The sequence below is a fragment of the Ixodes scapularis genome, unplaced genomic scaffold (assembly GCF_016920785.2).
Source record: "Ixodes scapularis isolate PalLabHiFi unplaced genomic scaffold, ASM1692078v2 PGA_scaffold9__187_contigs__length_104089568, whole genome shotgun sequence".
In the NCBI taxonomy this organism is placed as follows: Eukaryota; Metazoa; Arthropoda; class Arachnida; order Ixodida; family Ixodidae; genus Ixodes; species Ixodes scapularis.
Window position 1 is genome coordinate 37116125 of NW_024609884.1, and position 12860 is coordinate 37128984.

A 12860-nucleotide genomic window follows, 5' to 3' on the forward strand; every position below is an offset into this window, starting at 1 on the left:
TGTGTGTGTGCGCGCGCGTGTGCGTGTGCGTGTACGTGTGTGTGTGTGTGTTTTCCCCAGTATATCTGCGGGTTTATGTCCTTAAAATGATATATAAATTACCATAACCTAACCAATCCCGATACCAAAAGTGATGAAGACTGACAGGCGGCTATTGTTAATGGTGTGCATAACTGGATTACAGAGAGACGCAGGGAAATCTTTATATTTTCTTTTGTGTTGCAACGAAAGCTCTTTTGTTAATGATGTAAGATTTTTTGTTGTGATATTTCTGCTATTGTGAGATTTTATTGACCCTCATTGTTCAGCGTTGAAAACGTGCGTGTTCTTCACAATCAAAGTTTATAAACACAAGCTGCGCATAATGTGCAAGATCCAAAACATAAAAACAAAAATGCAGTACCCGAAAGATTGGACAAAGATGGACTCAACATACGTCTTGCGTTGCTTCTCCTTTCGTCTCCGGTCTTTCGTTGTATCACAGATAGGTTTCTCAATTCAGTCCGCGTGAATTGGAACTCACTTAGACATTACATTATGTAAGAGAAACAATATCGTGATATATCTATTTTTGGTGTGCCCGCATGAGTGTGGTTAAGAATGTAATAGCCGTTAGAAAGAGGTTTCGATAAACTCTTTTTTACTGACACTATATTTATTCGTGCTTGTTACAACTGTTATGGAATTGACGTCACTGTGAAGACAGCGGAAACATCTCCATTGATTTTAACAAATTAAAGAAGAAATATGAATTTATTTTTAGGAAATATTTAAAGCAGCTTCTGCAACTTCTTTTTTTATGTTGAAACATTTCTCCACGGCTTGAGTTACAGGGTGCAACGTATGATCATTTTCCCTGTCGTTGGTGACCCTGTATAATGAATAAACATTTTTAGCTAAAGTATAACGTGAGTCCACGAAAACCGCCCCCCCCCCCCCCCCCCCCCATGTCCGGCATAACCTTTAATATTTTTTGGTGAGTGGGAGGACGTCTCTTGATATTCCATGGGTGTAAAGCAGTGAACGTGATCTCGTGGTGCCCATTGAGCGTGTCGCCTGACCTAAGTGCTTAACTCAACTGACGTTCATCATATCGGATTTGTTTCGAGCGAGTTAGAGTGATATACAGGCTAAAAATAATTAGGGTGTGTGTATGTTTAGAGAGCGAGAAGTTAGTCAGCCCCCAGTGGGCGCCTGATGCTTCCGTTGTATTTGGGAAATGTAGCCGGTTCAGTACCACAGCTAGATTGGGGTCTTTAGCGCGCACTTGCATGCCACTTCGACCGAACGCGTGTGATCGTGTTCTCCTTCTCTTTTTTGTTTTGAGCGTGTCTGACGAATGTACGGAAAACGATCGCCAACGAAAGAGCGCGTGAGCCCATCAAGCCTTAAAAAGCACGCCGTTTCACAGTCAGCGGTCGGAATTAATGAGCCAATCCCCTCGGCCGTCAGGCCAACTAGGCCGCCAGTGTAGGCGGATGTTGTTGATGTTCGCCCTGTCAATAAAGAATAAGACAGAAAATGAGATATTTTCTCTAGCTCTTGACCCGGATGCGTTTGTACCGCGTGTGCGATATCGCCACACTGCGTCCACGAATCTTGATTTAAAGGACTTGAAAGGACGATGTATCGGTTTAAATCCAAGCTGCTCGCTTTTAAACGGGTGGTGTCCTTCGATTTCCACCCTGAAAATGTTTTCATGAGGATATTTCTTTTTACATGTGTACATGTGCAAGATATGCAATGTGCGCTTAATGTACATCGAAAAACAAATGTATACGATAGCCGCTTTACATTAGCATTTGCCCGTTTTAAAGCGCCAACAGGTTCACGGGTTATGACACTTCAGTCCAGTGTAGAGGAAATTAAACTTGTACAGCCGCGTTCAAGTCATGTGCCACGTGTCGCCGAGTTGGTGTCGTTATTCGGGGAGATTTACTGGTTTCTGTCTGCTTGCTATTTTTGACGTTCGTTGAGTTCAGGCAGTAAAATCATCCTTAAAAGCACTCTACGGTTTCTAGACGCGTTGTGATGACCAGTGATCGATGCGTACCCGGTGTTGGTAATCTGAGTGAAGCAAATCAATAATTCGCGATGTTTGTTTTTCTATCATGTGCAGCCACGCGTGGCCTCCCGGACACAAGAATTCCAATGTCTGCCACCTTGTGACACCAGAGTTCGCTCCTATACCTGAATGGTGAGTGAATCTCTCTTGTTTTTGTTAAATATATCTCAAGGAGAGGTGCTCTTTTCTACACGCGTATTTTGGTGACAAAGAAAATATTTCAGTATGGAGTCTAGTTAAGATGTGTAAGCCAACAAAATTTCGAGTGCGAATCGAATATACCCTATATTCTGATTCGTACTTGGTTCCCAGATCACGTTTTTGGGAACGTTGTGATACCGGCACTGGATGATTTAGACGTAAGCTAATGTGCTGCGTATTCCCTTATCTAATCTTTGTCGACTGTGTCTTGAAGCTTACATCTGTCCCAAACAATACTTGTTTTTTTCCCGTGAATTACCACAAATGTCGGCATACGCCGATAGAACGGGACTCGAAAAAAGAAGTGAATACTGTTTTCAAGAGCGAAGTGCATGCACTAAAGTTGTCACCAAAAAGCAAAGACCGGTCAGAGAACATTGCGATTCAAACCGAAGATGTTTACTGCAGGTCACCTGTTGACAATAACAAATTGAACGAGGGTCATTTTTGAACATTTCACCAAGGAATAGTGGCGTTTGGTCACTGGCATCAAGCTACTTTATATATTTTAACAGTGCGGGCTTTGAGTCGCGATATAATATTTTAGCACATCACTTTGTGCAGAAACGCACGAGAAGCCGTATCGCGCTATGCCGATGGTTGTAACTCATGAGTTATTTTAAAGTGGGAACGTTTGAAGCTTAGATCTCATAACCGATGTCACTTCCCTCTTAATTATTGGACGCATTTCAAATTATATTTGTCTCAAGCTTGAAGGTTCCCTGATGAGGTTTCTGAGATCGCCTAAATATGGTGATAACTCACTCTGCGGGCTCTGAGCATCCTAGAAAATTATAAATCATAACGATGCGCGGCCGATTTCCCTATTAAAGAAGGCAATCAAAGATCAAATTATCTCCGGTGATGGGAGCAGCATTGCTCCGGCAGCCAGGACAACACGTGACCAATGAAATCGCGACATTTCCTTGAAATGGCAAACGGTGGTATTACAAAATGTGTATGCTTTTGTAGATGATAAAAGCAAATAAGTGTTGTCGAAAAATGTATAAGTTTTGGCCGAGGGAAAACATAATACTGCCGTAATCGTCTCAAAAACCACCCACAATTTGTTTTTGTTTTTTTGTTTTTTGTCTTTCGCGGGAGTGATGTGTCCGGTCCTCAGCTCTCAAGCTCGCGCTCGCTGGGTTGAAACGTAGTACAGGCTGGATGGGCATCGAGCCGCGCGCATTCAAGATTCCGTTCCGGGGTTCCAGCGGTCGTATAGGCGCGAGGATCCTTCGCTTGCTCTTGACTGACAGTGGGCCTGGTTTCGGAACGTGCTCCTCCCATCGCCGGAGATGAACTCGGTCTGTTGGGATCTTTGATTGCTTTTATAATTTTGGAAATCGGCCGTGCATCGACATGATTTAGGGATTTCTAGGATGCTTAGAGCTAGCAGAGGGAGTTATCGCCGTATTTGGGCGATTCTCAGGAGACCTCTAAGCGATGGAATGTTTTTTCCATCGTTGTTAATAAGGGATTGCACTTATTTTGCGGCAAGGTTTACTTCGAGGGCTGAAGTTTCTGCCCCCCCCCCCCCCCCGCCCTCCTTTGTTTTCTTCTTTTCTTTGATTGACCAAACTTACTCTTGTTATTCCCTGCGATTTTACCCAAATATCTCCACGCCCTCGAAATATTTTATGCTTGCACACTCACGTCAGACACTCCCGTCTATACCCTCCGAGCTATATATTCTGCTATATACCCTCGTCAAATCCTGCGCACTGTTAGCAAGAAAGTCCTATAATTTCTGAAATTTCTTTCTTCTGACCGCTTGAAACTCGATGGACAAAGAAAGTAAAATTCACGCTGGACACGTTCAGCGGCAAGTTACCCACAAGTTAGAGATGCCTCCGTAGCAGTATACGCACTCAGGAGCATTTTTGTTTTCTTCGTCTCATGGCCCGGAGAAGGGAGGATCTTTTCGTGCTGCGTCCTTCCCGAAGCCGGGTGTATTTTGGGGCTCGGCGGGGCCAGGCGACGCATATCGGACGCGTCTGATGGAAGCCAGACAGAGCCGACGCGAAGGGCTGCTGCGCTTCCTTCGCCGTGCAGTGCGAGAGGAGCGTCCGGTGAGGCCTTAAATTTGTTTACCCCTGGCTAAGTGCGAAGACACCACCCCGAAGTGAGGCGGAGGTGCAAGCCGCTCGGAGCCTGCTCGGAGCGAGAACGGACCGTTCTATCTGCTCGCTCGCTGCTTGCCTGTTTGCCTGACTGCTTGCCGACCAGCTGGATGGCAGCTTCCGTGCCGTCGCTCGACGATACCCTCTGCAATCAGAACGAGAATTTTTTTGACTCGATTTATTACATGTTTAACTACATAAGTCGTCCTCCTATAACTGCCTAATATATATATGCAGCCTTTAGGTGTAAAATGAACATATGCGTAAGTCAACGCGATGTTTACAGACAAGCTCGCGCTTGCCCCCATCAGGTGTAGGTACCGCAAATATGGAGGAGCCAGATTTGTGTGTGGTGAGGCGTCTATGCATGCGTCATTTCGATAGCAGCGCCACCGCTGGAGCGTGACGTCAGGGCCGCGCACATCCTATAGAGGAACGAAGCGTAACTCCCCGACTTCCAGATAGGTGACCCTTGTTTCAAGTGCAACTATCTTACCGCGAACACTGTCTAATGAAGGAGGACCGTTCTATTTTCTGGTAACTGTTTTGATATATTAGGAGGCATCGGGGCGTCGGCTTTCTGATTCTCTGTACAAAATGCTGTCATCGACATACAACCTAATGTTTGATTGAACAGTCTAAAACAGACAGAGACGAACAGGAGCCATGCGAAGTCGACCCTTCCCTTACCGGGTATCCGTTTCCACACAAGATAGTGCGCCAGAAATCACCACGGGTTGTTTTCTGCAGCTCAAGTAATCACCAATCCAATCATAAACTGCAGTGTAAATCTTGCTTTTAAGTTTACACATTACGTGTGCACGAAGAGCCATGCCGAACGCTTTTTTTTAACTTTGTACATTTGATTGCATTTAATTATGTTTTTTTATTTACTTATTGTCACTATCCGTTCCCTTACGTGGGACTGTAGCTGTCCATATTCAACAGGGCATAATAAAAGCGCATATCGTTTATAGTATGAATCCGCAGTACTTTCATAACGCAACTATAATAATTGTTAGGTGAAAACACAATTGTCAGTGTGACATCCCTGCTGACTAAGATAGAAAAAAAAAGCTATTGGAATAAGTAGTTTATAATCTTTGAGTAAATTATATTTTACGTGATTTTATAGCGCCCACTCGATAGGGAAACAGGCCTGTTATTTTTCACTAGATTTTTTGGAACTGATTTCTACATGGGGGAGTATTTTCAAACTTTTACTCTAGTCGCAAAGAAGAACCTCCTAAAAATTTAAATAAGTTGCCACGTAGTAAGAAATACGCTTTCCCTGATTTCAAATGTACAACAAAGTTTTACCAAGTTCTCATGATAAAAAAAAAAAAAATCAAATCTGAGGTTTGACAGAAGAAGCTCGCGGTGGGGACGAAACGAAGATTCAATCGTTACAGCACGTCAAACTGACAGCAAATCAAATATTAGCACAAAAGAATTAGAAAAAAAAAATGGGGTGGAGAGAAGACAAAAATGTAAAATTCGTCACGGTATTGGAAATGTGGAAATGACGAAGATTGTGATTTAATTTTAGAAGCAGGTAATGGAGCTGACTGCCAGGATGTCTTTCGAAATGGCGAGGAGCCTTAAGTTTAGACCTAACAAATGTAGCAGCCATACGAACTATATATGGAGCGAGCGATTTCTCATCCTCAGAAATATGTCCAAACCTGGCCAGAGTATTTATTTTTTCTTCAGATAATTGTTTCTTTCTTCTTTTTTTTACGTTTAACGATCACACTCTCCGTGGCGTTTTCGACGTGTTGATTGCGATTGCAGGCCAGCCGGCAATGTGGTGCGATCAGCAACTCGTGCTTAGGAACAGCTTCATTAATTTCTGCCAGAAATGGCTCATCCTCAAAGGTTTGTGTTTTTGTCGGAATTTATACTAACAGTATCGGTCATCCTTGTTTCTTTCTTATGAAATCTGATGTGCACCGCGTGTACCTTGCTTTAAATAAATACCGACACCCCAAAAAAAGTTTAGTTTTTATTCGCTTCTGACACTAGTTGATACTCTCAAGGCACCGTCTAAATGAGCAATACGTGGGAGCGCAAGATCAATGTAGAATTAATTACCCGAGATTGCGGTGACGACAGAAAAACAACAGGAAGAAGGAAAGAAGTATTTTATCTGTCGCCTCGGCAACCTCGGGTAATTGTACAATGACCATATAAATGTGTTTTTCTTGTGCGTGTGTGTGTGTGCGTGTGAGTATGAGTATGTTTTTTGTTTGTTTGTTTTTTTTGCTACAGTGTGTATGTGTTGATTATAACGTAAAAAAGTAATTGGCGACTTAAGCGAACTATAGAGGGCGCGCTGCTCAGGCAAAGTGGCGGGCGGACGAAAGGAGGTCGTTTTCGTCGTTCAGCACACGGACCACCACAAATTCCTGCACTGCAGCGTAAAATCAGTTTTACATTTGAAAGCAATTAAAGCGATGTTTCGACGGTAGAAACCTTCTTCTAGTCAGTGCGTGGGAATGACACGGCGGAATCATAAAAATAATGGCTGGAAACGATGTTTGTTTCTATGCTGCCGACGAGAACCAAGCAGCGATAGCAGACGACAGAGTCGAAACGCCCCCCTCTCCTAAACTTCTCGGCGCTGCCGCTACGCGGCGTTGATTTCGCTGGAGTCGCGAATACCGAAACCAGAGGACCAGCGCTGGGGGACTGCCGTCAGACACTCTGGGAGTTGCCAAGAGTCACGTCGTTTCGCTCCCGTGACTACAAGTTCAACGTTTATTTAAAACGACGCTTAATCAGTGTTTCAATAGACATACCTACTGCGTTTCAATTCCATTTTTTTTTTTTTTTTTTGGTTAATGAAGTTGCTCTAATTTCTTCTCGTATATTCCGAGTGTTTTCGTCACATGTGATTGGGGGGAAAACGAGAGTCAGGAAAGCCCTCAGCAGTCGGTTCTTCAGCGGTTGCTTTTTTATTGCAAAAACAAGAAAACCCAATTTTTAAGTCGAACATATTTTCTTCATGGTCGTCGGGGACCTTGTCGGTCGTGTTTTCGCAGAAATAGATGCATGAATGTCTTTGTCTGTGTCCCTCTAACTACTTCCTCAGAGGCGGCCCGTAGCAATGGTCCCGAGGCGCACTGGTGGTGGCACTGCGCAGCCCCCGAGAGTGTCGGACGACCTCCCGCAAGCGCACCATATTCAACACTTTCGCGGCGCTTCACGGAAAGAGCCGCTATATTCTGTGGTCGGCAGCAGCGGCCGATTTTTCGGTCTTCCCTCTGTCCGGCGCGGATCGGCCGAGGAAGACGAGACGTTTTGCTTGGGGCCACCCGCTGCGCGACGGGACGTCCAGGGAGAGACTCGCAAGCAGGGACCGAGCGACGCGCGCGGCAGCGGCCGAGCCACAGACACACCTGAGCCATTACCTCCCATTCCCGTGGGCCTCACGTAACTGCGCGCTGTCGGCCAGCCCTGATAAATACGAGCTTGGTGTCTTTTCTTTCTCGTATCGTCGAGTCCTGTTTTCAGCCCGGATTATCTCTCCAGATCGCGCGATAGACGCCTGTTTTACGCCGCCGCGGTATATATTTCGGGGGGGTTGGTGTCAGCGAAACTGTCTGTGTGTCGGCTTTGGCTGCTCTCGTCCGGCCCGACTCTCGAGCAGGGCGGCGGATGCCGCGCGGGCGAGGAGGCCTCGCTGAATTCCAAATCGGGAGGCCAACGCGTGCGAGAGCCGCGTGAAATATACAGCTGATAAGACAGCGCTTTCCGTTAGGCGATGCGCAAAGCGGGTTGCTGCGTAGCTGCGCTTGCCGAGCATCTCTTGTTCGTGCGCTGAAAGGGAAGTAAGGGTGTTACTCGAAGGAGGAGGGGGGGACACCGCGGAAACCTCCCTTCTCGGCGCTCTCTCGGGTTTCCGGCGCCTCCACTCGCTTGTATTGTCCAAGCTCGGCTGTTTGCGTCTTCAGTCTCCGGTGATTTATATATTCGAGGATGTTCATTTGGCTTCGCGGAGATGCGGTAGTGTACGAGCAAAATGGAATCGTTAATTACACGACATGACACGTTATGAACGGTTCACAGTTATGTTTGGTCTTATTTTGCGCAGAGAGCATTGTGTTACAAAAGAGGAATCCCGACGTGTTTTGCCTCGTAAACAGGACACCGCTCATGCTGAGCAATGTTCTTCGCGTCCCACGTGCTTGGTGGTGCAATGTTCCCTCGGGTAGTTTGTGAAGTGTAGATGTGTAAAAATCTTGGACTAGTAGGCTAACCACTTTAGCATGCTTACGCTGTAACTCATTACAAGTAGCCATATTAACAATATGCTGCTCAATCCGCTCTCTCTTTATAATAACAAGATTTTTTTTTTTTTTTTGTGCACAGCGACAGCGAGCTAGAAAAAGGTTGTAAAATGAACCGATAATATTGGTGCGCTTACGTAGTTCGCTCAGAGTTTCATCAAAGGTATGTATCTCTTGTGGGGTTTACTTTGTAAAATATCAAGTCCTAATTCGATTCCTGTGAAAGATGGAATCCACATCCTTGCAAATTTGAATGACGGACGCGGACTCAGACAGGTCGAGTTGGGCCGAGTCAAGTGAAAGGTGGAGTAGTATGGTCGGAATTTGACAATGTCATGACGGTGGTAGTCAGCCATAATGAAGACAATCTTCGTGTAATCTAATCTGCCTGTTAAATTAATTATGCATGCACGGTAAGGTAAACTTCGGAATGAAAAAGAATAAAAGCTAACACGATTGTTCAAACCTGTAGTAGACGTCTTGGATACCTCCATCGTCTGCTTCCAATAACCTGTCGCACCATGTCGTGAACATTCTCAAGAATCTTCTTTTCATTTTCCAGAAGAAAGAAGCTGCACCTTTGATATTTCATAGGGCAAAACCCATAGCTAAAATAAAAATTTGATGAAAATCTCAGCTCGCTATGTAGAGAGCAGACGCTGATTTCTCAGGCTGTCTTTACTGTCAGCATTGGGATCGATGCCACCCTGTATTCCACTAGCGTGATATAACTTGTAGGTATATGGTATGTGGCACGTCCTAGGGCGAAGGTCAGGGGATAGCTTCAGTCACCGTGGGGATTTTAAGTGCAAACCAAGGTCTATAGTTCACCCAGTCATTGGCCATCTCTACCGGGGTTTAAACCCGCCAACTGAGAATCTGTGTACACCGTTCCAGCGCTTTTCACCCGGGTTAAAAAATGACCAGCTACTATAGGATGTCAACGCGTGCGCATGCTGTCTGATAGGTTACAGAGGAGAGCTACAGCTCATGCTCAGAACGCGTCCCACAGACCAGAGATGGAAGATGGCCAGCTCGAAGTCGGCACATTTTGGAATCGCCTATACTGGCCGGCAGTTTTCCTCAATAGTGCCGAGGGCGATAAAAGCCCTACACTATGTACACATCGGGAAACCTTGGCTCTTCAACATTTACGTGGTAAACGAGGCGTGAAGCTGTTCATTTGTTATAAGTAGGAGCCCGTGTTTTCGGTGTTTATTTTCGTTCCGAATTCGGGGGTATTTTTTTTTTCAAGGTTCATTTTGGCCCAGAAATTCGGTGTTTTCTGTCCATATTTATTATAAGTTAACCAATATACTCAAAAAATACCGAATCTGCAAAAACAATATCCCCCACCAAAAAAAAAATTGAAAAAAAAATAAACATTACAAACACAGAACCCTAGATAAGTTATAACTAGTTATAAGGACTCCGAAAACGAAACGCTACTGAATCGGAAACGTTCGGGTCATATGTGAACCAGGGAACTATGGACTTCTGCGCAGACCTGACTCAAAACTCTAACCTAACCTCTCGTAATCTCACCAGATTTGTAGACGATATACTCATTACAACTAATCAACGTACTGGTAATCGATTACTTTCTGGAGTAATTTTGTAATCATTCGAATACATTTTTTTAGGAAGTAATCGATAAAATAATCTCATTACTTTTGGAAGCACTAACCCCCCCCCCCCCCCCCCCCCCTTCCTAATGGCACCCTTGATTTAAACAAGTTTCCTACCAATGAATCCTCGAACCAGGTCTCGGACAAGTGGATGGTTTACCGAAATTGGTGGAATAAGAAGATAAGTATTTTATCGTTCAACGATTCTAGTCCAACAATGGACGGTACGAAATACCCGTTTTCACACGGGCAAAAAAAACTGCCTTTAAAAAAAAAAGAAAAAAAGTTAAGTAATCGGAAAAGTAACACTTATATTTCAGGTAACGGCCAAATGCGATCGAGTGATCTTATTAAATCCTTTTTTAACCGAGAGTAATCGGCATTATAATCGATCACGTTTTTTCGAGTTACGTATACGAGACTGAATCTCGCCAATCTTATCACAATGAAACCTTTGCTTTTACGATTGATAAGATTAAAGGCATGCTGAACCGAAATTGTGATTTCGCAAAATAAGGACGCAGAACCGTTGAACGGGACTCTACGAACTCTAAGAATCACCCATAACATCGATATCTCAAACGGATGGCCGTACTTTTGGAAAAGAAGGGCGCGGTCAAGCTCTACAACAATTATTTAATTAAACTGTAGTTTAAATTTACAGTAATTATTTATTCCGGATGGTTTTCAGTGATCGGACAGAATGATCGATCAATCTGGCATGCATAAACAGGCATCTAGCGCTTAAAAAGCACTATTTGATGACTACATCGATTTAAGTTAAATCAATCTGATTAAAATTCAATAAATCTGATTTACTTATTGTTAATCAAGATTTTTTTTTCTCACCCTGATTTTTATTGAATACCTGCGAAGTGTGTTGCGTTTATAGAAGAGCGTTCCATAGAATGTTATATAAACATGTGAGCACATAGGCAAAGTGCACCAGAACCACCCATTCGTTGGGGTAGATTCTTTAAATTGCGCCGTTTTTGTGCGATGCTTCCAGCGTTCATTTATGCGCGCCGGGCGTGCACGCAACGAATAAATTTTGGCGACTACAAATGGACAATTTCGAACCTCGGCACTCCACGACATGTCCATCTCAATGTCGCTTCGCGCTGTTCTCTTCAATACGGCGGTTTTATGAACTCCGAGCTTATGACAACTCTTTCTCATACACCCATTTCTCTCTCTCTCTCTCTCTCTCTCCTCGCTGACACTGTATGCAATTGCCGGTTCCACATTCTCGCATGCACATGAGTCATTCCTTCTGATCACACAAAATCAATTTTTTTCTATGCGAGTTCAATGATCTTTGAAAGAACGGCTAGTTTGTGCGTTTACGTCTCTTGTTGCTGTTTTTTTTCCTGGCAGACCAAACTTTCGGGCATTATTGAAAGCGATCAACACTCCACATTTGATGGTTTTCATTCCTACTCGAAACTCGTTCGTCGTCGTTGTAGGCGTGTGACGGCTGCTGCGCCTTTGGCGAGTGAGTTGAGAGGCCACATTGGACCTATGCTGCAGCAGGAGAGAGCATTTACCTTCGCCGATTCCCTCAGAAATAGCTCATCCCGTCGGCTATTCTTTCTAAGCCGCATGTGGAACATCAATCTCACACGCCACGGTCGTTGATATGAGATGTCGACTGCTATTTTCGAAAGTTTGGAATGCTTTTTTTTTTTTTGCTTTTTTGTATAGTTTTTGCGTTTCTGTTTTTGGTAGACACTGCCCTAGACAGCTAGAAAGTACGCTCTCTGTGCAAGTGTTGTCTGCACGGCAGATGGGGTCCTTCAAAGCGAGGAAACTGGCAAAAAAAGAAAAAGAAATAAAAGTGCGACAAACAGGCGAAAGAACTGTCTGGGGGCCGTTGAGTTCGGAAGGTCCACCGACAGACAGCTCTGTCGCTGGCGCGTGTTGTCTGTCTCCAGCTTTATTTTGAGTTAGTCATCGGCATCGCGTGGCCTTTTCGATCATCGGAAAGTTACAAAGCTTGCGATGTTGTTCGCGACGGCGTCGCCGGAAACTTTGGCGGCGCCCGCAGACGTTCGCCGAGAAAGGGGCTGCGGTGCCACGGCTGCTCCCTCCGAATGGCCACCTTGAAACATCTACTCCGATCCCCTTTAGATGTCTGAGTTAGCAAAGCTCAAATGCTCCGAATAATTTAGTGCATTTCGTTTTCGAAGTTTGTGCTCTAGGGTGCTGAAGATCCCCAAGGCCGGCGTTGGTGGTAGATCTGGAGACACGATTCCCTGATGCTCCTCGTGTGGCGACAAGAATGGCGTGTCGCGCGATCTCAGGTAGCGAATTATTTTTTTTTTTTTCAGTCAATTGCAAGTATTTTGAACTTAAGCTCTCGTAACATCCGCACTAAAAACAATGTCTGTGCGTCTACTTTCCCACAGAGCACGCGGCGAGCCTTCCTTGTAATGTGGTGGGCGAGTCCTGACTTATAAATGCGACTTAAAAAGACAACGAACAAACGAAACACCATATTCTCGTTGTCCCTGTACAGGTTGCATTTTCTAGCCGAACCGCCTTTCGGGCC

General features: G+C 44.7%; 1 protein-coding gene across 3 annotated transcripts in view; it reads left to right on the forward strand.

Annotated features, from left to right (window-relative positions):
• Positions 1–12860, forward strand: part of LOC8029953 (zinc finger homeobox protein 4) — a 418349-nt gene that overhangs the window by 155877 nt on the left and 249612 nt on the right. For all 3 annotated transcript variants that reach the window (XM_040216937.2, XM_040216938.2, XM_040503325.2), the window contains one exon: positions 2120–2197. The gene's annotated coding sequence lies outside the window, so the exon portion shown is untranslated. The remainder of the gene's footprint in view (positions 1–2119; positions 2198–12860) is intronic.